The sequence below is a fragment of the Podarcis liolepis genome (genome assembly GCF_965112155.1).
Source record: "Podarcis liolepis genome assembly, chromosome: 9".
Taxonomy (NCBI): Eukaryota; Metazoa; Chordata; class Lepidosauria; order Squamata; family Lacertidae; genus Podarcis; species Podarcis liolepis.
The window spans coordinates 52,803,669-52,828,080 of record NC_139564.1 but is presented as its reverse complement, the minus strand read 5'-3'; positions in this window follow the sequence as shown (position 1 = coordinate 52,828,080).

Genomic DNA, 24,412 nt, shown 5'->3' with positions numbered 1-24,412 from the left:
GATTCTCGTGGCCCAGAAATGGAAATCCCAGGAGATCCCAACGTTAGTGGAGTGGCAAGTGAAGATGTTTGAATATGCGGAGTTGGCGAAAATGACTAATAAAATTAGACATCAAAAAGTAACAAAGTTTGAAGAGGAGTGGAATAAATTTGTTGTGTATATACAGAATAATTGTAGAAGTTTAAAAACTCTAGCAGGATTAACTTAAATCTTGTGATGTGGGTGGAGGGCAAATAAGAATCTGTAGGAGTAGGTGTTAATTTGTGAAAGCCGAAGCAGGGAAGGAAGGAAGTCTGAGCGTGACAAAGCGCAGTGTAAATAAGAAAACACTAAGGTGCTGGATGCAAGAGTTTATGTTTAATTGGACTTTGTTTTTGGAAATTTGACTTATGTTCTTATTTGATTTTGCTTTTGAAAACTTAATAAAAAGTATTTTTTTTAAAGAAGAAGAAGAAGAAGAAGTCTACATGCAGACAAGGTATTTTTGGTTGTGTGAAGGCCAATAGCAAAGGAAGCAGGCATGCCTAATAGAAGCTGAATAGATCGGAACTTCCTTGGCTACCCATCCAAATAACGTTTTCTTAGCAGAATATCTTAATGTGATTTCAAAATTATTTTCAGGTGCATCCTGAATTTAGCTATTCTGTATTGCTTTGGCTGTAATTCGTTTTATTCATGAGCCAGCTGTAGACAGTTTAATCTGCTGAACATCATATTGATAATTTCTAAGGTAAAGCCATAGTAATAGCCTGAACTAATACACCAGATGCAGTCAGCATTGGGTTTTTCGTACATTATGTAAATACATATTTAGTAAAACGATATAAAAGCTTTAGGCAAAACTTAGCATTATTATTTTTGTCCCAAATCTATGTTGATAATGATAGTGTGAAACTGAAACAATTATATATACACAGAGTTTCACAAGGGTTGCCAGGTGTGAGATATATATTTATATATTATAAATTGCTTTCTAAAAAGCATATTGAATCAGGTTCACAATGCAATAAAAACATATGAAACAACTGTGTGTAAAAACAGTTAAAATATATTCAAATAAACAATAGGAACGATTATCTGGAGAGAAATTATTACTTTAGAGAACAAGCTAAGCAAACAACAAACTGGCAGTCACATTAGAATAGCATTTTAGTTGAACTAAAATTAATTTTTTTCTGTGGAGGACTTATCATCTCTATTGAAAGCACAATAACTTTATGTGGAGGATACAGATCATAACTAATAAGTGAAATGCTTGCTGTACATGGAATTGTAATAATTAGTGTGACAAGGTATGCACCTTTTAGAGTTTGAGTTAATATTTCTCATTTAAATTAATGGGCTGTCTCATTCATGTATTAGTGAGACCCTTGGTACAATAAAACATGTAATGGATGAACTCTTAGCAAATTCAATCTGATGTGGGTTCACAATCCTGGATGAGATTAAGTCAAGATTCTGAAGTGATTAATGGATTTGGGCAGCTCAGGAGAATCAGTGTTATTTGGAAACTAATGCATCTTCAAACCTGGCATGGCTCTGAAAGAAGGGAAAGTGAAACACTGTTTGAAGCAGAGGCAAGAACCTGGAAAAATAACCATAATCTAATATGAATACAAGTCAAGAAAACCTCTTTGGGGTCTAACAATAAGTATAGCCCACTGAGGAGGATTTCCAGATCTAGAAGCTTCTTTTGCCTTTATAGTTGTTGGCATGGCTAGTGAGAGATGGGTCAGGAGTAGGGATGTCAGAAAATTCTGATGAAAATGGAAACAGGAAGAGAAATTGCCAGTGTTCACTTATTCCTCCCATGGAGATCAGTCCAATGACCATGATCATATTTACTGTTGTTGTTTTCAGTCCACACACATTACATAATTATGTATCCCCCCCCCATTTGTATTGTTTTTTCTTTGGACTATAATGGAAAGGGTGGAATAACATACTGGCAACATAATTTACATAATTTTGCCACAATGGACAGTGAGGTTAATGGTGTAGTTTTTGGTGAAAGATGATCTGAAACAGAATGGAAGCAGTGCTGTATTACTCAGAAAAACTTATCCCTGTCCCCTTTTTCCACATCCCACATAATCTTGGTCACCTCTATTATGTTCCCGCCTTATCTTTTTCCTAAACTAAAAAGCCTCAAATGCTAACCAAAATATTAGAAGTTGGGCATAGTTTTGTGGATAAGGTCCCAGTCTGAAAAGGTCAACTAGTCTTCTGGTTAGCTGGGTATGATCAAGCTCACAGCATTTACTTCTAGTATATTTTACTGGTCTTGCATTGCATCTTGGCATCTCTCTCTACATGCAAACCATGCCTTTGATGTAAAAGAAGTGCCCTTCCAAGTTTAACCATTAGGCTGTTGGGCTGGCATTGTATTGAGGCCCATCAGTCAAATCAAAGCACAACATGCAATACGATAAGGCGCCTCAGATATGCTGTTCGCAAATGATGCACGACATTGACTCACATGTGCTAGCTAATCAGCTCCAGTGAATCACAGTGTCCTGACAATTCTCAGTGCCGAGTGGGAGAACTTAATTAAATTTCAGCTTGACAAATGGTTCAGCAGCCATTGTTCCTTTGAATAATAAGGCAAATTGGTGGAAGAGGAGCACGAGAAATACAGAGTGAAGAAGGAGGGAAAGTGAACCCCTTCACCAATGTTGCTATGAAATAACTTGGGGAGGGGAGACTATTTGATATATACAGTGAGAAAATAACTTCCACTGAAATCAAGCCAACCTTTTCTTTGATGTGACAATGGAAACTGACTAAGAATATATGTGGCAGAGGGTGCTTGTTCTGTCACTTAACCTACGAGCCAGCAAAAGTTTCACTTGCTAAATGCCTGCCATGGATCTGATAAAGTTGAAGGGCTTTGGCAGCAAAAAGAAATGGACAGCCCTAATTTCCATGAGAGTTACTGCCAATTAAACCTGCTGAATTCGGTGCATAAATCCTTTGGCATCTAAGTACTACAGCTTAACTAATCTGTGGACCACAGTGTAAGTGCTGTTCTTTCTCACCTTCTCCCACCCCGGTTGAAAATGTATGGAAATGCTATGCTTTTCTTTCTTTGGGGGGAAGTGTTTTTTTATTAATTAACCTTCCCCCAAATGCAGATCATTAGGCAAGTACTGTGAGCCAACTCCTTCAATTTCCCTTTCTTAATTCAAGCGTGCTATTCCCTGTGGAAGCAAGTTTGACATCTCACATTTGAGTATTCCGCTGAGGCGTACATCGCCTGCAGTAGGATGGACCCGCCAGGATGCATAATGCACATTGTTTTGATCACAGAAGGTGCAGCATTCGGCTCCTAATGAGAACACAGGTTTAATGAAAATGACCAAACAGATTTGCATCAGAAGACAAAATTGGAGGCCCCAGCACCAAAATGCCTCTGAGGTATACAGAAAGGTCAGAACCAGCAAAGAAACATTGAACGGCCCTGCAGAGGTGAACTAGATGTTCAGTTTTGAAGCCCCAGCATATTACATCAATGCTTCCAGCACTGATAAATATGCTCTATAAACTGTTGTGTTTAGTACATTCAGGCCTTTGAGCCTAGTGCCAAATGTCCCTTTGTTCAAGGACAGTAAGTGATGAATATTCCATGCTGATGGGAGATCCCACTTCCATAATCAGAAAACCGCAGTTGTTCAGAGTTTATGATTTTGTGTTCCATGCTAATCTTTGCCTGCCGATGGGAAACAGGGGTATGATTAAAGAGCGCTGGTCTCCACAGCAGACACCAGCCCCAGCCACTGCAGTAACCTGCTCGTGTATTCCATAAATAATTTTGAAATGCTCTGAAACTGGAAGGTGGGAGATGTTCACCTTTCCTCTGTCTGTGCACTCAACCTCATTCATCATAGCTGAGAATCATGCATGCTGTTCTGTTTTAGCAGTGCGGAGGGGAAAACAACAGCAGCTGATCATGACAATGGTTTGTTTTCATCCCAGGTATAAGACAAAATGGACTAGGAGGTTGTCCTGGACCAGACCTGTAGAAATCAATGGGGGCTTCATGAGAGCATCACCATAGAATTTCCTACTAGATTGCATCCATAATGCCATTTGCATCCTGAAGCTTTGCTCTGACTTTCTAGAATACTAAACAAGCTACAGTAAGAAAAGTTGTCCAGGCTGGGGGTTTCAAAATAAGCTGATGACTCCCAAAACCTTTTTGAAGGAATGACTTGCTGAAATGTAATTTTTCTTTCAGCTTGTCTGTCAGTTCAAGACCTTGCTTTGAGGATTCCTTGTGTTGCATCTTAACCTGTTGGCAATGAATGAACATGATTCCGGAATCTCACTTTGGTATCATTTGATCAAGTGCTGATCTAAGATATGCACAATGCAGTCCCCTGATTATGTATTGTAATGTAATAATGCACCATTGATTCTGAACCGTACTGTAATAATGCATCATATCAATCAGTATATGTGAAGCTGCTCTGGAGAAGTTCAGCTAACAGTTGATTTTAGTCCAAGTTTCAAGGCAAAATAACATTACAGCACCCTAACTCACATTTGTGTGGGAATGTAAAGGATAGTAAAGGTAAAGGTAAAGGGACCCTTGACCATTAGGTCCAGTCGTGGGCAACTCTGGGGTTGTGGCGTTCATCTTGCTTTATTGGCCAAGGGAGCCGGCGCACAGCTTCCAGGTCATGTGGCCAGCATGACTAAGCCACTTCTGGCAAACCAGAGCAGCACACGGAAACGCCGTTTACCTTCTTGCCTGGAGCAGTACCTATTTATCTACTTGCACTTTGACGTGCTTTCAAACTGCTAGGTTGGCAGGAGCAGGGACCGAGCAACGGGAGCTCACCCCATTGCAGGGATTCGAATCGCAGACTTTCTGATTGGCAAGTCCTAGGCTTTGTGGTTTAACCCACAGCGCCACCCGCATCCCTTGAGGATAGTAGGAAAGGATATATTGAATAAGTATTATCCTCCCTTTACTCACGCTAGTAAGTGATGTAGCAGAGCAGATTCCCCTCAATAGAGCTGGAAGCTAGTTTGCAGGTTCATTTGAATCTCTTAGTTAAGATTATTCCTGGTGTCCCCCTTTTTTGTTAATTTTTTAATTGATTTTACATTTTCAAAACAAATTTCCAATATCAATACTAAACATTCATTTTTCAATCCCCCTCCCTCCCTGTTGACTTCCCTCAGCTTCCATTTCTGGTTTATTACATCAAATGATACATTCTACTGTTTGTATTCCTGGTGTCCCCTTTTAATCCCTCTTAAAAGAATAAAGACACAAGAGTCTTTCTGAGTAAAGTAGCAAAACGTTTACTTACATTTCAGTTCATGATATGATTCCTGAAAGGCAGGCTTTACTTGGTAGTTACACAGGAAACTGTGAGTTCATCTCCTATGGAGACTGAACTCGTGCTGCTGGCTGAGAGCCAGCAGACAGCAAAATTACATTAATAGAACAAAATGGCTGCAGGAGAGCAGCATGGCAGCAAGAGAGAGAACAAGACAATGGAAAGACAAAACAGACTGAGAAAATGGCTGCATGACTCGGCTTTTTAATGGAGTCAGCCAGATCGCCCAGGTCACATGCAGGGGGAGAATGCTCCAGACCAGTGGAACAGGAAGTTACACTGACTGGATGTTCCCCTGCCTGTGCCCACTCTAGGGAAATAAGGAATGTTGCATTTGACTGCACCAATGAATTACATCCCACAGTCTGCACCTTGATCAGTGTGCAATGCTTTCTCGCATATTAACCACATCACATATTAACAGTACAATCCTAAACATGTTTACTTGGATGTGAATCCCACTGAACTCAATAGGGCTTCCTTCCTGCCTAGTAGGTATGCATTTTGAAATTTTCTCATGTGGCTTTGCACTAAGATGCTTTCCCCTAACTGAGATGAGATCAACAGCCACAAGAATCAGGGCCTCTTCAGTGGTGGCACCCTAATTTTGTTGTATGCAACCCCTTCCAAATGAGACTCATAGAAGACAGGGAGATAGGAAGCTGCCTTATACTGAGTCAGGCCATTGAGTCCATCTAGGTCAGTAGTGTCTACACTGATTGGCAGCAATCCTCCGTGATTTCAGATAGGGTATCCCTCCCAGCCCAACCTGCAAATGTTGGGGACTGAACCTGAGACCTTTATGGTACTAATTCTCATTTGGCCTTCAGATTTTTGCTGTTCCGTAATGACTTTTGGGATTAGGTTTTTAGCTTTCTACCCTTATGCATATTTAATAGTTTTAAAATTATTATAATGGAGTATCTTATATGAAATTTAATTAGCTACCTTCAAGATCCAATTGAATGGAAATATAGCATTAGACCCAGACTTAATCATACTCAGAGACGATGCGTTGAAATCAATGGTACAATTAGTTCTGAAGTAAGTTCTATTGATTTAATCTCCTCCGAGTATGACTAAATATGGATCCAACTCATAGGGGAACTTGTAGCCCTCCAGATGCAGCTGGACTCTAACTCCATCAGCCTTAGTCAACAGGACCAGGGAGGACGGCATGTACCCCAACAATGCACGAAGGGCCACAGGGTTATTATCTTTATTATCATATTGTGTTATCCAATGTTAGAGTAGACCCTTTGCATTTAAGGACTATGAAAACAGGGGTGGCACTTTGAAATTTGTATATTTATACTCATATAAAATACCCTGGCTCTTCCCTGAGAACACCATCTAACAAATTTTAAGAATAAGCATGATACTGTTCTCCTGATGATTACAATTTATGACTATGTCTTATCTCTTTCTCGACTGCACTGCAGCTCCCTGCTTTGTCTGCTAGAGCAACTTTAGTCATAATAATTATGTTAATTTATATATCGCTTCATATTTCAAAGAAATCTCTCAGTGGTTCACATCCTAAACATACCACAAATAAAAGCCAAAACCAAAAATACAATAAAAATTCTATGTTTTAGAGGAGCACAGATAGATAAAATACCCTCTTAAACATCAATATAAACTGAAACAACTTACATTTGGAGAACACAATAACTACTAGCAGATCCAAAATATGGAACTGTGGCAGACCCACCCCGAAATATACAGGCATGTATTCATCATCACCCAAATTACCCCTCACCCTCTAGAGTTCTGTATTTCTCTTGCTTTCTCTCACTCTTTGTTTTAAACTACACTCATATAATAACACAAGCACTCTTTAAATCAGTAAGAGAAGTTGGTGTTTGGAATATGAAGCTTTCCCTCTGGCCTTAACTCACCCTTCTGGGCATAAAAACTTCAGGAATCTCATTGCGGAAGGCAAACACGTACTCTAGATGAGACCCTACTGAGTCAATCTTAGCTTTTAATTGCTTGATACGGGTTTCATAGGAACTGGTTGGTATGATGTTAAATTGCCATAATGCAATAAAATTGCCTTTGTTGTTTTGAAAATTGAATACACAGGAATTATTGGGAGAATTCTGTAGCACAAATATGCTGGAGAATATCTAGAGAATCTAGCACACACCTGGGCCATTGCCATTTGTATTGCAACTTGCATTATGGAATGAAGAATTATTTAAAATGCCGTCTTTTTCCAGGCAGAGAGAGTGCCTGCCCTGGAGTCCAAAGGGAATTCTTGCTGATTGGTTACCCTTTTCACCCTAATCAGAGCAATGATTATAATTTCCCTTTACTTTAGCCCTATTCATGTGTTAGTCTTGTGTTGGACAGTCCAGTGTAGTAGCGCAGTGGCAGCAGCAGCTTTACTTCTCACCTTGCCTGGAAGTCATGTATGTCCTGGTGCTAGCATCAGTCTTTGACATTCTCATGCATGAATGCAGTTGCCTGCAAAAGAACACCAATGCACAAGCAACTGTTCATAAGTAGCGGCTCCATAGGATTGGGATGTTGATACAACTGGAGGACTCAGTTGCATGGAAGCCCTATACTGAAGCCAATGCTTTCACTTAGGGGTAAGGATGGGTGAACCTGTCAGTTTTGATTGCTCCCAGTTTCTTGTTTTTCAACTTTTAAGTTTGGTTCTCCGCCTTTCCACATCAGTTTGTGAATATATATATATCTTCTCATTTAAATCCACCAAACTTTTAGTGTGACTTTCTCCTAATAAATACGTTTTTGTATGCAATTTTGCCTAAAATGCCTATTTTTACAAAGCAATTTCCACAAATGTAATGCATTTGTTTATGCTATTTTCACTAATACATGCACACTGATTCACACTTTACCCCAGACTAAGTATTTTAATACACATTACTTGCCTGGAGAACTCCCTTGCAAAATTCAGAGGTGCGAATTTCAAAGGTTAAATGGAAACAGAATTGAATTCCTCCCTCTTCCCTCCTTACAGGTTCTTTTGCACACAGCTAAGCTCAGTGCATGAATATCATGTGGTGGGTCAACCACAGCCCTATTCTTGCTTCATCACAGGACTTCCCTACATGTAAATACACAGGTGAACAACAGGTGAATAGAGCATTCATCAATCCATGATGTGTATTTAGCCACAAGAACAGGCCCTGATCTCATCTGAAATATCAACCCTGTGTTTGGACTCAATGCAGTGGTGCAGCCACTGACACAGCCACATCACTTGCACCAGCCAGGATGTAAGGTGTGTGGGGGAGATGAAAAGTATCTCTTTGCTATGCCAGCTTCCAAGCTGATGCAGCGAAGAGGCCTGCTGCCACCACTGGATAATAGCAGGACTAGCTCAGGATATAGTAGCAGCTGTGTCAGCTCAGCTAAACCCCCTCCCTGCTGGTAATCCACTGATTACCATTGGTGAGGATGCCATGAGAAGTAGCTCCCACCTGCCTGACATTGGGTAGGTCCACTGGGACACTCCCCGATGGCAGGGCTTTCTCACCAGTGAAGGTTGGTGGAACCAGGTAGGACTGAGTGGAGAGACACCTCCGTCTCTTCCAAACCCCCTTCAGAATGGGGGAGATCCTCTCATTCCTAACTTGAAGGACATCATAGCAGAGAGAGATAGGGACATCAATGCTGAAGTGAACTTTCAAATTCAAGGCAAGGCTGCTTTCATGTATAGGGAGTCTCTAAATAACCCCTTCAGAAATGTTGACCCTTAATTCCACCTTGTATGAAAGACGGTGGGGATGTATTATCAGTGAGGTGAATGGGGTAGATCAATAAGAGTGGGATGCACGGAGTGATTTGCCACCTGTGGGAACAATTAAGGTGATGCTTGGGGGAGAGGTTAGCTTCACTTCTCTTCATCCAACCACTAAGATCACAAAAGGCTGTGTTAATACTGGTGACATGGGCTGTTTCTCCAAGGGCAGCCTAGAAAGAATTGGTGTATTATCTCCACATTCACCACTTGTTCAGCTGGATAGCCATCAGTTTCTCATTTGCTCTGTTTTCTAAAATTTCTATTTATTTTCCTCACTCTCTGAACAAAAATGCTTCTATGGTAGCATTTCCCCATAAGAATATCAGACCTTTTTTTGTATTAAGTAAATACAAGCTGTAAGTACACATGGGACCCTAAATAAACCACTCTTAAGAATAAAGTACTCTCCGCAGTAAACTTGGGAAAGCATAATGTTTAGTGACGTTGAAAATGCTCAAATCTCACTCAGGCATCTTACAATGCAGTTCTTGATTTGGAGTTCTTTCCGATGGTATTTGTACAACGGTAATTTTGCTCCGCTAAATGAATCCCAGAGGAATGGGGTAATGGCTACATTTTCAGCAGAACAGGTTTTTTATTGGGTTGAAACCTACTTTCCATTGCAAGGAGCATCAGTCACATGTTTACTCATCTTGGCTGTATCCGAAACTGATGGCACTCTATACCCCCTAGCTGTGTGTTTTAAAACATTGTCCCCCGCTGTGAACTAAATGAAGATCCTCCTAATAAGCTTTATATTGGAGAATTAAAGTGACCTACTTCCATTGCATTCAGTAAGTTTGTTTTGTTTCCTAAGTGGGTATTCCTAAAACATTCTGGTTATGTAGTTTTCGGCATTATATGCAAAGTGTTGTTACTCCACCTCCGTGAGATTTCTGGGGCCCTTTATCCTAGTATTGCAAAGACTTAGTGATTCCTTCACACTGGCACAACCAATTTCCAGCTCCCACCAGTGAGTCTATGTACCTCAACCTCTTTGCTGCCCCGCCCAGGCTTCCCCATCTCAATCTAGGTAAGCTATACAATGCCGGTATCAGAAGGGTGGTTCTATCATGTTGCCTAACCTAGTCTAGGCCACTACCAAACACCTCTTCTCAATGTATAACTTTTCTTTTGAGTACATTGACCTATCAAGGTTCTGGCAGGATATAGTGCCCACAATATAGTGAAGAAAAGAAATGGTTTTGCAGCAGCCAATAAGCCTTTATCAAGATTTCTCTACTCACAAATTGTGAGGAAACGCAAATGAGTCATGCTTCAGAGTTAATGTGCATTTATCATCTCTGTGGTGACATGCATGAATTTCTGCTTCACACATTACTCTGGAAGCACTGCTCTCTTGCACTTGCCTTCATTATGTGCAATACCTTTCCATGGTTAATCTCCCAACTGCTGTTTTATCCAGCATGCTGAGCAAGCAACAGCATTCCATGTATGAATTCAATATAAAGGTGATGATGAACATTTTCCTGCATTGATTTTCCAGTAGAGAGTTGTACTTTTAAGTGGGGAAGAAATATTTTACTAGGGAGAGGGGGTACCAATTTTTGTGAATATTCAGCTTTCTTTTCTTCTTTGCCACAGCCATGGTTTCCTCTCTGTTACTTTTCTTACAATTATCTTCTTCCTAAGAATAGTGATATGGCAGATCTCAGCTAACTGGGAATCATGTAGTGAACAGGATGACATCATATTCTGCAGCCAATCAAATTGTGTGCTCTGTTATCACTGGGGAGGCAAGCAAAGCCAATTGCAAATAAGAGCAATGATTCCTGGAGATACTCACATGGCGATCCTAGTCAAGAGATAATCCCATAGCAAATGGGGTGCTATCACAATGCTTTGCACTCAATCAGATTTGGATATGTGACACTATTACTAATAGCAAATGAATGCCATTATACCAAGTGCAATTGAATCCCTTTTGCAGCATTCAAAAATCTGTTAAGTGTGATTGGGGAGCTTTTCGCCATTGCCACACATGTTTTTTCAAGATCCTTGAAAAGATACTGGAGAAGAAATAAATATTAGCTGAAGTGAAAGCAAAGATATCAAGGAGATTAATTAAAACCTTTTGTGTAAGCTAATCAGAAAACTAAATATGAACTTTCACACTGAGTCATATAATCTTACTGATTCAGTAATTGTCTGATGCTTTGTAGCTGCAGACTGTTTATTCAGCGGTAAAAACTTAGTTAGCATATTTGAATGGTGCCCAGAGATTAATGTGCACGAAAACTTAACAGTTCATGGTGTTGTTACAGGGAGCTGCAAGGAAGCGTGTATGCAAAGATCGCTGGATCTGTTTACTTGTTCAGGCACCATTTGAAATGGCATTTTAGGTATGAGTTGGTTACGCATATAGCAAACATTTTATAGAACTATTTCACTGTTGGAAAATGACTTTCTCTCTTGTTATGAGTTTTAGCAAAAGTGATGATAGTATTATCACCCACAATGTATGTCATATTATACCCCAAACTGTCATCTTGGTAAGCATACTTGAAGTGTTATCCTCGTCAACAGAGAGTGAGGATAGACAGATATTTGCAAATTTTCCCCAAACCTGGTGCCATTCAGATGTTTTGAACTTGCAACCCTCACCATCCTTTTCCCCATTGGCCATGCTGGCTGGGGCTGATGGGAATTGTGGTCTAAAACATCTGAAGATCATCAGGTTGGATTAGGCTATTCTAAAAATTGATGGGAGCAGTCTGAATGCATATTTGCCACATTCCTAGGCATTTATTTTCTTGTTTTGGGGATGCTATATGTATGTCCAAACCACTTCCATCGCAGTTACAATGTAGCTATGCATGTGTGCATGTGTGTCTTCGCTTAAATAATCATGGAGTGATTTTTCACTAACCATATCCATTTGAATTGTTGTAAATTAGGAGGTTGACTTGAAATCCAATCCACAGGTTGCTCTGGGGTTGCCCATAACCTCCTTCAAGCATTAGATAAATGGATCCCCAAGTAACAGCTTCACCTCTTGGTTCCTGATACCAACAAATTTTAAACCCATAAAGATTTATATCTAAGCATGCTAGCCACACTAGGCTAGCCACTTTGCTGCCAAAGGAGAAAATTGGATCGCTACTATTTGTGACCATGCCAGAATGCCCATAGCTATAAATAATTATTACTATCATACTTTTTGTTTGTTTGTTTTATTTCCTTATTGAATTTCTTTGGTACCCAAGGATCAATAACAATAAAAGATAAATCAGATTTAGTGAATGACTTCTGGACAATTTATTCATGTAGAAATGAAGATTTGCTATCTGGTTTTCTTCCATTCCCTTCAGTATAATTTGGAATTTTCTATGATTTGTTCTTATTAAGAAGTTGGTGATGTTTATACTGCTGAATTGTCACCATCGCCATCATTGCTTTTAACTGGCATGCATTTATATTGCTGCGATGGGATGCAGAGATTAGCTGGCTTCAGCATAGCTATGGCAGCATTCCATGTGTGTGATGAACAAAGGTCACTCACAACCTTCTTGCTTTGGCTGTTATTTGTATTTACAGTTCTGTGAACACGCAAATACCCAGTAATTACTGAAAGAGTGCACTTAAAAGGAATTCCTCTTCACTTTACAGTCAGTCTCTTTGTGTTCCTATATGGTTGATCTGCAGTTCACCTATACTAGTGGTCAGTTCAGACATGTATGAGTGCCAGTACAGAATGTCACTTAAATGCACAGAGCTCACACGGAGCGTTAGTTAGGGGCGAGGGATATATGAGGGGAAGCCCTTGTCATAGTGGGTTCTGTCATGTGCCAGGGACTGGCTGGACACTGGGGAGCAGTGGCTGGAAACGGATGAGTGGGCAACCAGGAGAAGTGGGGTTGAAGAGTAACTTGAAAGAGGGGATCAGTGATCTGGGGGAGCCTGTATCAGCCAGGAGGTGAGAGTCAAGAGGCAGGAGAAGCTGTGGGATTGGAAAGTGGAGAATAGGTGGAGGGAGAGAGAGGTCAGGCTGGTGTTGAGTCAAGGGCTTCCACACCTCCTCCTTCTGATGCCCTCGCCTCTCCTGCTCCACTGTCTCTCAGGACCAGAAGAGAATTGAAGTGGGAGGAGCAGAAACAGGTTAGACACAGGCAGAGTCTGCACCTGCTTGCATGAAGCTTGGATAGGGGAGATACAGAAACCAACTTTGAGGGCACGGCCTCTCCTGTGTGGCAATTGCCTCATCAGCTGCACATGTAGGAGTAGCTGTGAGACATAGGACTGAGAGGCATGCCTTTTCCTAACTTGTAAGTGTACTTTTGACAATACAGAATTAATTCCTCACTTTGAACATCCTTGGCCTGACAGTACCATGACATAATGGCAGTTTTTAAGGCTATTTATGCTCTAGGACTGGAACCAGGAGCCTGAGAATTGTTGAACTCCAATTGTCAAAGAGAATTGTATGGCCAATTGTCAAAGAGAATGGAAGTTGTAGTCTAGCAACATATCTAGGGCTATTTGTTACACACTCCCAGATATGAGGCTAGATATATAATTACCTCAGGTTCTGCAGTGCTGCCAGTGTTTTCTCAAGTAGATGTGATCCCACAAAGTACAGAAGCTGTAAATGCCCCTTTCAAATTTCAGATAAATGTTTGAACTGATGGTTTATTTACTTATTACCAAATCAATTGGGGCATGATATCTGAACAAGTACAAATCTGAAATAAGATTTTGGAATTTGGTACATTGGGGGATGACACCCACATTTTGTGGAAGTGGTAACTTTTTAATAGATTTTTACCAAAATGTATATGAAGTGTATGTCCTTGAGACAGCAATGAATGCCTTGTTGGTGTCTTTGCATTCTGTCATCATGGTATATAATTCCCTCACCCCCATCTTCAAGTTTAAAATAAACGTGTTAACAATGAAGAAAGAGAAAAGTTTATTTGACCTAGATTGTCAGGAAATATATGTTACCTGAGTACAATGAAGTCACTTTATTATTTTGTTTCTGTGATGAACATTCTTGAAAAACCATCTACACCCACCCATGTGTATGTTTGGGAAAATGTTTTAGAGACAAAAAGTTTGCAAAGAATATATGCTTATCTCTGTCAGCCGCTAAGCAAAGCACATTCAAAAACCATTCAGAACTGGTAAACTCTCTTGGCTCCATCCCAGTCAACCTCCCATACAAATGACCAAATTGGTTAGATTTGGCCAAGCATAAAGCCAGGCAAATTGTGGAAGAAATCCTTACCATTCTTTCAGCAGTAAGGCAAAATGGAAAATAAATTGCAGATATGGTAACATGCACTTTGTAGAATACTGTGTTTATTTATGCAGTTCAATAGTCTTTCGGCGATTTATATTTTTACTTGTGTAATTAACCTTCTGAACTTTCAGGGAGAAATGTATAAACAGCATATATCAGTTACCAGCTAGTCCTGCAATGGAATGTGAGTATTGATTTTCCCCTTTGAAGTTCCACAAAGGTGGGGGGGGGTAGAGAGAAATGTTCAGTGTATAGAGAAAACACAATTTTCTCATAATGCCTGCCGCCATCTCCTCTTATAGCTTCCAATGTTGAGTTTCTTATCCTTCAAATATTCCACAGTGTTACTTCCTTTTCATCTCAGTTATTGAAGGTGTCACCCTGATGATGGAACATTCTGAAATGCTTTTATCTATTCAATCATTGTTTTCTGCAAGCTTGATACAGAGGCTCATGGCAAGGATGTGGGCCGGTGGTGGAACGGGCTGTTTTTAAGTAGTTGCCTTTATTTCCACAGAACAATCACAAGGCATTACAGATTGAATAGATCCCTATCTTGTGAAGGTTGTGTTCTCTTCCTCTTTGGGACATATAGAAGCAATGTCGATTGACACCATAAAATGAACATGTTTCCTTTGAACAAATGACAATGGGCAAACAATGACTTTATCTGTTCCTCATATAAAGCCTAGTGCATGCCTTCTGTTCAATTTGTGTACCATAATTGCCAATTCCTTACAAAATGCCTTGCAGAGATGCCATCAATTTTTATTTTTAGTATTGCAATATCTGAATTTCCCCTTTGAATCTTGGGGAGCTTTCCTGACCACATTGCACATGTTCCTAGATGCCAGCATTTTGAGATGCTGATGATGCTGTAATCTAACTGAGACATTGTCAGATGCATTGCTTGAAGAACTAATGCAGATGTCCATCACTGTGCCATGTTAACCTCCAGGGATGGGGAATCTCCAGCCTGCAGGCTAGTCTTGGCCAACCTGGGGTTCATTTGAGCCTCCAGAAGTTGTGACGGGAGTGCAGGGGCTACCCAAAAGCCCCTATCAAACAGCAAAAGGGATTTCAAGCCACTGTGAGTTCCCAAGCACCTGATAGTCAGCTAGCTATTGGGTTGTTGGAAAACCACACAAAGGATTTTGAGAAGTGGGCAAGGCCACCACCTGTCAATCATGTGATGTCATAAAAAGGTATGAGTACCTTTTTACCAGACATAGGGCCTTCTCAGTAGTAGCGCCCACCCTGTGGAACACCCTCCCTTCAGATGTGAAGGAAATAAGCAGCTATCCTATCTTTAAAAGACATCTGAAGGCAGGCCTGTTTAGGGAAGTTTTTAATATTTAATGCTGCACTGTTTTTAACATTTGATTGGGAGCCGCCCAGAGTTGCTGGGGAGACTCAGCCAGATGGGTGGGGTATAAATAATAAATTATTATTATTATTATTATTATTATTATTATTATTATTATTACTATTATTATGAGTAGCAAAAAGGTTGCCCACCCTTGCTAGTCTCTAAAGAGGGTAAAGCCTGGTTGACCCTGGCTTATAAAGACATCCCAGTTTGTGTGTACCCATGTGCGCATGTCAATCTCACGTGGGGTGTTACTCTTCCAGGATTAGTTCTGTCAAGCAGGTGGGGGGAGAGCAACTTCCACTGATGCGATAAAGCTTACTTCTTGAGTTTTCCTCAATGAAACATTAGAGAATGAACTGAGGCTGTGGGGGCAGATCCTATGGAGAAGGCAGTAGCTCAGCAGTAGAGCAAATGTTTGCATGCAAAGGTCCTCGGCATCAAGCAGGGCTGGAAAGAATTCTTGCCTGAAACCCCATCAGTGTAGCAACAATGAGCTCTGTTCCTACTCAACATAAGACACAGCTTTCTGTTTTGCTAGCGGATGGGGTCCACTGCGGTGGATGGTTCTCAGGAGGAAGTTGTCATTACTAAGACCCCCAATGAAATGCTTCGGAATGGATGGTGAAACATTTCAAAGTGAGATTGGGTAGTTTCACTGTGACAGTAGGATTCTCCGATTTCTGAATTTGTATTTTATGTTCCTGTTTCTGAAAGCTGCCTTTTCTGTCACTGCTGGGTATTCCTCCCCACCACCCAAATTGTTTCTGGAAGCACAGCAACATTGTGTTATGCCTGAAATAGTGTGTTAGCAATGACAAATGCAACTTCCTGGTCTCAAAAATGAATTTGTAAACTCACGGCGTTAGTTTTTCCCCCTCCATGGAATTAATATCCGAGTGAATCCTCCTTGAGATGTGCTACGGAGCATGACAAATTGTCATATTTTGGTGCCATCTCGAGCTATCAGAATTCATCACTTTAGTGTTTAGGATGCAAAAGACATTAGGAATATAAATGCGCATAATAAAAGCTCATTCTGATTAATGCCGTGCCAGTGTAAGAAAGGTATTGGTAGGAGGCAAAAAATGCACTTATAGTTAGAGATTAAAAATGGCAGGCACCACCAACATCACTTGTTTTAAGAACGGGTGCAGCCCTTTAAGAAAGGTTGCTGCAGTATGTATTGTTGTATAGACAAGCCAGATAGCCCAGAATGAACAAGCCCTGGCAGTGGAAGTCCTATGCTAGGACTTTTGCTTGTGCAACTGGAGTTTCCTCCCCTTCGCCTCCTACCACACACCCAGAATTGGCTCAGCGGTAGGGTGGGTGGAATAATAATAATAATAATAATAATAATAATAATAATAATTTATTACTTATACCCTGCCCGTCTGGCCAGGCCTCCCCAGCCACTCTGGACAGCTCCCAACAGAATATTAAAAACACAGAGAACCCCCAGAAGAGGATGTAGAGGGAAGAGAGTGTTGAAATCCTTGCAGGGATGGAACATTCGTAATAGTGCAATGTTGAATTCCACTCTAAGCTTCTCTTCCTCAAAGACTGAGAAGCAGACAGAGGACCCTGGATTTGAATGCAGGGCCTGACAAGACTCCAGACAGTCGAGGGAGCATTTCCTTCACAAAGGAAGATTGCTATGCCCATGATTTTTGCACTTTGCTCTAAGGATATAGCAAGCTGCCTTCTACCAGTTCAGATTATTATTTTCATCTAGCCCAGCAGCGTTGACTTCAACAAACGCTAGTTCCCCAGGGACTCAAGCCAAGGACTTTTCTCATCACCTATTGACCTTTTTTTTAAAAAAAACTGAAGCTGCCAAGGGTTGAACCTCAGGCTTTCTGCATGCAAAGCACTTGCTTTGTCACTAAACTGTAATCCTTCCCCTTTGGTCCCTTGGCATCAGGAAGGAACTCTGCACATGCTCAATGGCAATCAAAGAAGGCACTAAAATTGTAGAAAGCAAAAAAGAGGGGGTAGCTCTAAATGTGGCTCTCAATCTATTCTTCAAAAGTTGCACAAAGAATCTGGCATGGGTGTTGTAGATGTTAAGGCTTTTATCAGCCATACCTTCTTTGGGGATGCCTCTCTATGAGTTTTCTAGCTCTCCAGTGGTTTCCAAGTGTCTATTTGATTCAAATGACTGGAAATGCTTTGCAATTTGTTATTTAGCAGAGGAGATGTGGCTACACTAGGACAGGAGCACCACAAAACAATAATAAATGTGATTAAAAAGTGAGCACCTGCCTGTTGCTATGGAGACCCCCTAATTAATTGTCTTTCCCACCAACATTCCAAATGCTTAGCTGCACAGCCTTCTTTTATTTCTCTGAGAGAATTAATGATTCTTCATTGATATCACTGCTTGGGGGGGGGGGGAGAGAGAGAGAGATTCACAAACTTATTTAGTGTTGACTGGAAACTAGTAAAGAAACGATGTTTCATGGACCGCTTCAGCCCAGCTGGTCTCCATGGCAACTGCAGCAGTCACCCATGGGCAAATGAACGTTAGGATTTTGGAATTATTTTATATGCTCCCCCCACGCCCTAAATGATTCAAGTGTAAAAGCTAGAAATGAGGCATGGGAACCAGCAACCACCAGTTAGCCATTCTCACCTTTGGAAACTGACCACTAGAGGGAAAGACCGTATGAGATCAACCACAATTTCCGTGCTCTCTGATAAATTCTGTTCTTCCTCTGCCATTTACTTCACAGCACTCCTCTAATGAATTTCCATAATAGCAGCAAAGAGGCAAATGGCACATTTATGCAAACCACAATAGAAAACTCCATAAACATGGAGTTCTTTCGCTCAGTACAGTGTATGAGAATTCTGCCAGACCACAGATAGATAAATATCCTGAGCCTAGGGGCAGCCACAAGACAATCAGGGTTCAAACCAGCACCCTGATACAGTCATGAACATGTAAGATGGGGGGGTCATGTGCACTCGTCATGTTTCTGCACACAAGTGTGCACTAGACACTTCCTGGTAGCTGGTGTCAGGTTTCAGTGTGAATGGTGTATTTTGTGCATACATTTGCATGTGTCAAACCAGTAGGCCCTTGTCAAACTAGTAGGCTCCCTCTCAAAGCTCTTCCACCGGTCCTTTATATTTGTGGTCTTCACTATTTGTACTATATGCATGGTACTGTCCTTTCCTGCAATGTCAGGTGGCTGTCAGGACCTCTATCCTGAGCAACTGTCTAAGCAACTGTCTGGCTTGGGAAAAGTGAGCTCAAAATATCAATTGGCCTACTAGCACCAGGAAACCAACCAACCCAGGGCCTAGTATCCTGACTGGGCTAGAGTCAAAGCTTGAGTCTACCAGATTGGGTACCTTGTGCTAGGAACACCTGAATCAGGACTTCTGAAACCCATGTCATCAGGGCCTGAGCTCCTTGAGAAACTAACCTCCTCTCTGCCAGGGGCCCACAACTCATTGTTGACCTGTCAGCATAGGCCAACAAGCTTGGTACAACTCCTCAGAGAGAAGGTGAAGAGTGAGGCTGTAAGGCAGAGACCTGCCCCTTCAAAGCCTTCTAGTTCTCAAGGAAGGGACAGAGCCGGGGGTGGGGGGTGCTGATCTGGCCCTGAAAACATAAAAGACTTCATACAAGATGGAGCAATTTGGAGGAAATTGCTCACTTGCAGCTTCTTAGGGTGTTGTTCCCACCAATCTGGCCTGCTACATTGTCCTCTCTGGCATCTACAAAGGCTACAAGGTCAGGGATGGCTCAGTGAAAACGAGCTTATTCTACATGATGGGCCAGTGGCTGTGCATCTCTGGGTAGAAAGGACTTTGGGGGGCTTCATATATGGAGCAAGTAAGTCTATGGGATACAGAGGGTTTTTCTAGATAGAGTTAACACCAGGTTTTCTGCAGGTTTTCTGCAGAAAGATAACCATAGTGGTGTTTGTAAATTTCCACATGATAAAATCAGATTTGGAACCTGAGGGTTATATGTTGCCAATTTCATATCAGAAACCTGATAGTCCTTGACATCTAAATTGTCTTGTTTTGACTTTATCTCTCTAAAACCTATTGTAGGGTTTGAAAGAAAGTCCTTTGAGCTCTGCTGTTCTGTAGCCACAAGGAAGACATTGGAGAAAAGTCTCCTGATAGTGTGATTATAATTTTTAATACAATGTGATAGCCTGACAATGATTAGAGTTCCACATTATGGGAAATAGCCACAGAAGAGTTTAGATCAAGAAAAGTGACAAATTTTTTACCCCCTCCCCAAGGACATCTTCCAAATTGAGCAGCCCATTAATGGGGAGGGGAAATAACAAAGGATGACTGATTTGGAAGCCGTGATGCCTCTCTGGGCTCCTCCAGGACTTTAGAACAGAGAGAGATTGATTGTCACTTGCTGTTATAATTAGGAGAGGCAGAGACGTCTTTCTTAAAGGTTGAAGAAGGAGATCTTAACTAGGAAGGAAATTGAGACAGAATGCTAGACACACATGCTCTATTTTTCATTTATAAGATTCATGTCCCTAATTAATACCAATTAGCCTCGAATTTGGTACTCCACAGCAATTCATTTTCTTCACTGGAGAAGGTACTGTACGAGGATGTGGAGGAGAAGATGCTGAATGCTCTTTGAACATGAGCTTCCAGCCATTTTCTTGAACTGGTAATCCAAAGCATATGAGGTGGGTATTCAGCATAACCACACAGCTCTGGTCAAATAAGGAAACTCTAGGGAAAACACCTGCCCTAAAAATCAAGACTTTTCCCAATAATAGGCCAAAGCAGATCAGGTGGCACCCCCTGAATCCTATAAAACCTTCCAGGTTCTTGCTTGGCAGCATGACATATAATCATAGAATTGCAGAGTTCGAAGGGACCCTGAGGATCATCTAGTCCAACCCCCTGCAATATGTGAATATGCACCTGTCCCATTCAGGGATCAAACCTGCAACATTGGTGTTATCAGCACCACACTCTAAAAAAACTGATTTAAGAAGACTCTGTTTTCACTGCAGCCCTCACCTCACCCTACCTGAATTTAACAGGAGCCACATCCAACTACTCATGCTCCCCTACACTGAAAATGACTTTATTTTATATAATTTCATAAGGACAAAATAAGGATTTTCACAATGTGACTGATGGGCCTGTACCAGGGACAACCAACATGGTGCCCTTCAGAGGTTGTTGGATTCCCAGCTCCCATCAGCCCCAGACAACATGACCAATGATTGGAGTTGGAGTCCTTCAACATCAGGGGTGCACTACTTTGGTTACCCAAACCTATACAAAAGAGACTTCAATTAAGGTTGTTAGATAGGTGAGATGGGTATGTCCTCTGGGACCTGTTGGCATTCAAGTGTTCCATGCTTGCAAGCTGCAAAGCGTCTGCTAAATGTGAATGAAATTTCAATGGCCATACTCTAGGAAATAGGAGTTGTTTACTATTGTAAAAACGATAAACAGCATTTGCTGTGGCAAAGCAACAGGAGGGTATGGTTTCCCATGGGCATCTGGGTGGCTGATGTGAGAACAGGATGCTGACTGGATGGGTCGTTGGCCTGATCCAGCAGGTTCTAATATTCTTGCGGATATTGTATGACCAAATTTACACAAGGATTTCAGTTTAAAAATAAACAAACACAGGATGTTAAATTTCCCAAGTTTCCAACTTTCCCAACCCAGTTACATTATATAGGCTCGATGGCACCAGAGACTGTTTACAACATTCCTCAGACAGTAAGGCTTTCTCATTCATGTCAGTAGAGGAAGCAGATCCATGTTGCATCCATGCATTTTCTTATTCTATAAAAATGTGGGGCAGAATATTTTTTCAACTGACTTTGATTATTTCCGCCTACAAAAAAGCGGGGGAGGCACAAAATCAGGAGTGCAGTCTTTAGAACTGTGTTAAGTTTGTGCATGCTGTTTGAAATATCTTCTCTATTCATCAACTCTAACATCATTCACAATATTGCTTCAGTGAATTGAAGAGGCCAGGACAAATCATTCAAAGGGGAGAAATGTATTACCAGACACTCTGAGCACAGGTTTAATTTCCAGTGTACAATGCCTACCACAAACTGCGGCACAACATTGATAATAGAGTCAGATATCAATAGCATTACTGAAAATGGTAGACCTGCTAGAAAATATGATAGTAAAGTCACAGTTGGAGCTGGGGGGAAAGTTAATTGACACTAAAGGAAGATAATTTAGAGATAGACAAGCTTCATGATTTACTTCAAAAATTCTATCAGTGCTGAGATGTTTATTTAAAATGTGTCCTGCCCTTTCAAGCTTACTTTTTCTTCTTCCTTCTCTGCTATATTTGAGCTTCTGTTTTGCTCTTCCCTAGATCTGCAACCACCATCTTTCTGCCTGTGATCACAAACCGTTTCCTTTAGTTTTACATTCACATTCAGGAATGAATCACAGACAAGAACATACCATCCAAATGAACAATATCTTCTTCTTCTTTGATGATCACTCGTAGCCAAGTAAGATTGTCTTCCATGAGCAGGGTTTTAACAGTGAGTCCATAAGTGACTGAGGAGGCCAGTTCTGGATCCACACGTCCTTCCATAGGTTTCCGGGCAGGAGTTGGGACATAGGTTTCCGGGCATAGGTTTCCGGGCAGGAGTTGATCATGTTGAGGGGTTGCTAAGCGTGCCTTCCTCTTACCATGTTTCTCCTTTTCGTCCTGAGTTTGAGCATCTTCAAAGTTTATGACACCTTTGGTAAAGGCTGTTCTCCAATTGGAGCGCTCGCAGGCCCAGTTGTGTGCTGAGACCCTGAGACCACCCCCTCATTGATGAATAAGACACAAGGACATGGATATTAGATAACCTGTTGTGGGAAAGGGGGAAAGGGCAGTGCTCCAAAAACACGCGCCTCGCCAAACCACCCCATACTGTAATTTAAACCTTACACACATCCCTATGCTATGATCTCACCATCTGGGACATGTGTTGAAGATCCGATGCAGGATCTGGGACACGTGCTTAAGATCGAGAAAGCGACCCAAGAGGAAGCTCTCTGGCTCGTGCCTCAGTTTAAATGGGGGCCCGACCACACAATGACTTGGCTGGGAACTTCCGGGAGACACGGGACTTCGTCCCCCACCCCCAGAGAGGAGTGGGTGGCCATGTGGTCCACCACAACTCCTCCCCACTGGGAAGTGTTTATACTACTTTAAAAAAAGAAAGAAAGAAAATTGCCTTGAGAGAGTCTTTAAACCTTTTTTGTTGACCACCAGCATTACGCTTCACATTTTAAAGTTAAAAATAGAGTAGTTGCTTTGGCAGACTATAATCAGGCATCCAAATAACATGACCAGTCCAATGAAGTTGATGTTGAAGAATCATTGCTTTGACACTGGTGATATTTGCTGCTTCCAGTACACCAACATTAGTTTGCCTGTCTTCCCACGTGATATGTAAATTTTTTGGGAGACATCATTCTTGGAATCTTTCACAGAGTTGGAGATTGTGTTTAATCCGCTCCACTTCCCAGTGGGGAGGAGTTGCGGTGGACCGTGTGGCCACCCACTCCCCACTGGGGGCGGGGGACTTTGTCCCCCATTGCCCGGGGGATCCCGGCCACGTCAGAGCCCGGCCAGCCAATCCGCTGGCCGGGGGGCGTGGCCGGGTCCGTTTACACTGAGGAGCGAGCCAGAGGGCTTCCTCTTTGTCTTGCTTCCATTTATAAGTGCTTCATGTCTCACAAGCATACAGTAAGGCTGGTAGTACAAAGCATTTTGGTTTCCCTGTGAAACCCTGTGAAACCTCCCTGTGAAACCTCAAATACTCTGTGCTTGAATACAAAGAACCCTGCACTCGCAGAGCTCAGGCGATGCTGGATTTTGGCATCAATGTTGGCCCTTGTGGAAAGGTAACTGGCTAGGTAGTAGAAGTGATCAACACTTTCCAATATTACACCATTGAGTTGGATTTGTGGTGCTGCAGAGGGGTTGTTTTGTGCTTGTTGGTGCACAAATCTCATTCTCATCAAACTAGTCTTGGTGTTTCTTGGTTTGGTATCCAATAGTTTGTTCACAAAGTATCCTGAAACTTTAAAAGATTTAATCTTGTGCCTATGCTTCAGTGGTGACTGGTACCCATTGGAACCAGCAGGAGTGGAAGGCAGGGAGATCATGGAGCCAATGACTGATGCAGCCCACAAATTCTAATGTTTGCCTCTGTCATCCTCCATGTTCAGCTCTAAAAGAGCAACATTGAGGTTATGGAGGAGGACAGTGAATGCCAGTGCCATCCACTGGACTGGTTATAAGAGTTTAGGAAGGTAGGCCCAGACTGGAGGCAGGCTGCGGTTAGTAGGGCATTTCCCAGTTTAGCATAATGTACTACCTTAATGTACTACCCTCCACTGCAAGATTCTCTTAAAATGAGCAGAATGGATGGATGAATCTATCCTTTTCAATTTCTCGGTTTCTCATTCTTTCAGTCTTAAGGTTTGTTTTTGCCACATTTCCATATCTGTTGGTGAATTAATAATTAGTAGTAGTATTCTAATCACCACAACCATCATTATTAATTTGATTTGTAAGCTGTTTGCTACAAAAGAAGATCTGTCAATTCAGAAAAAAATTAAGAGCCAGAGGCATAGCACAGACACAAGAAGGATAC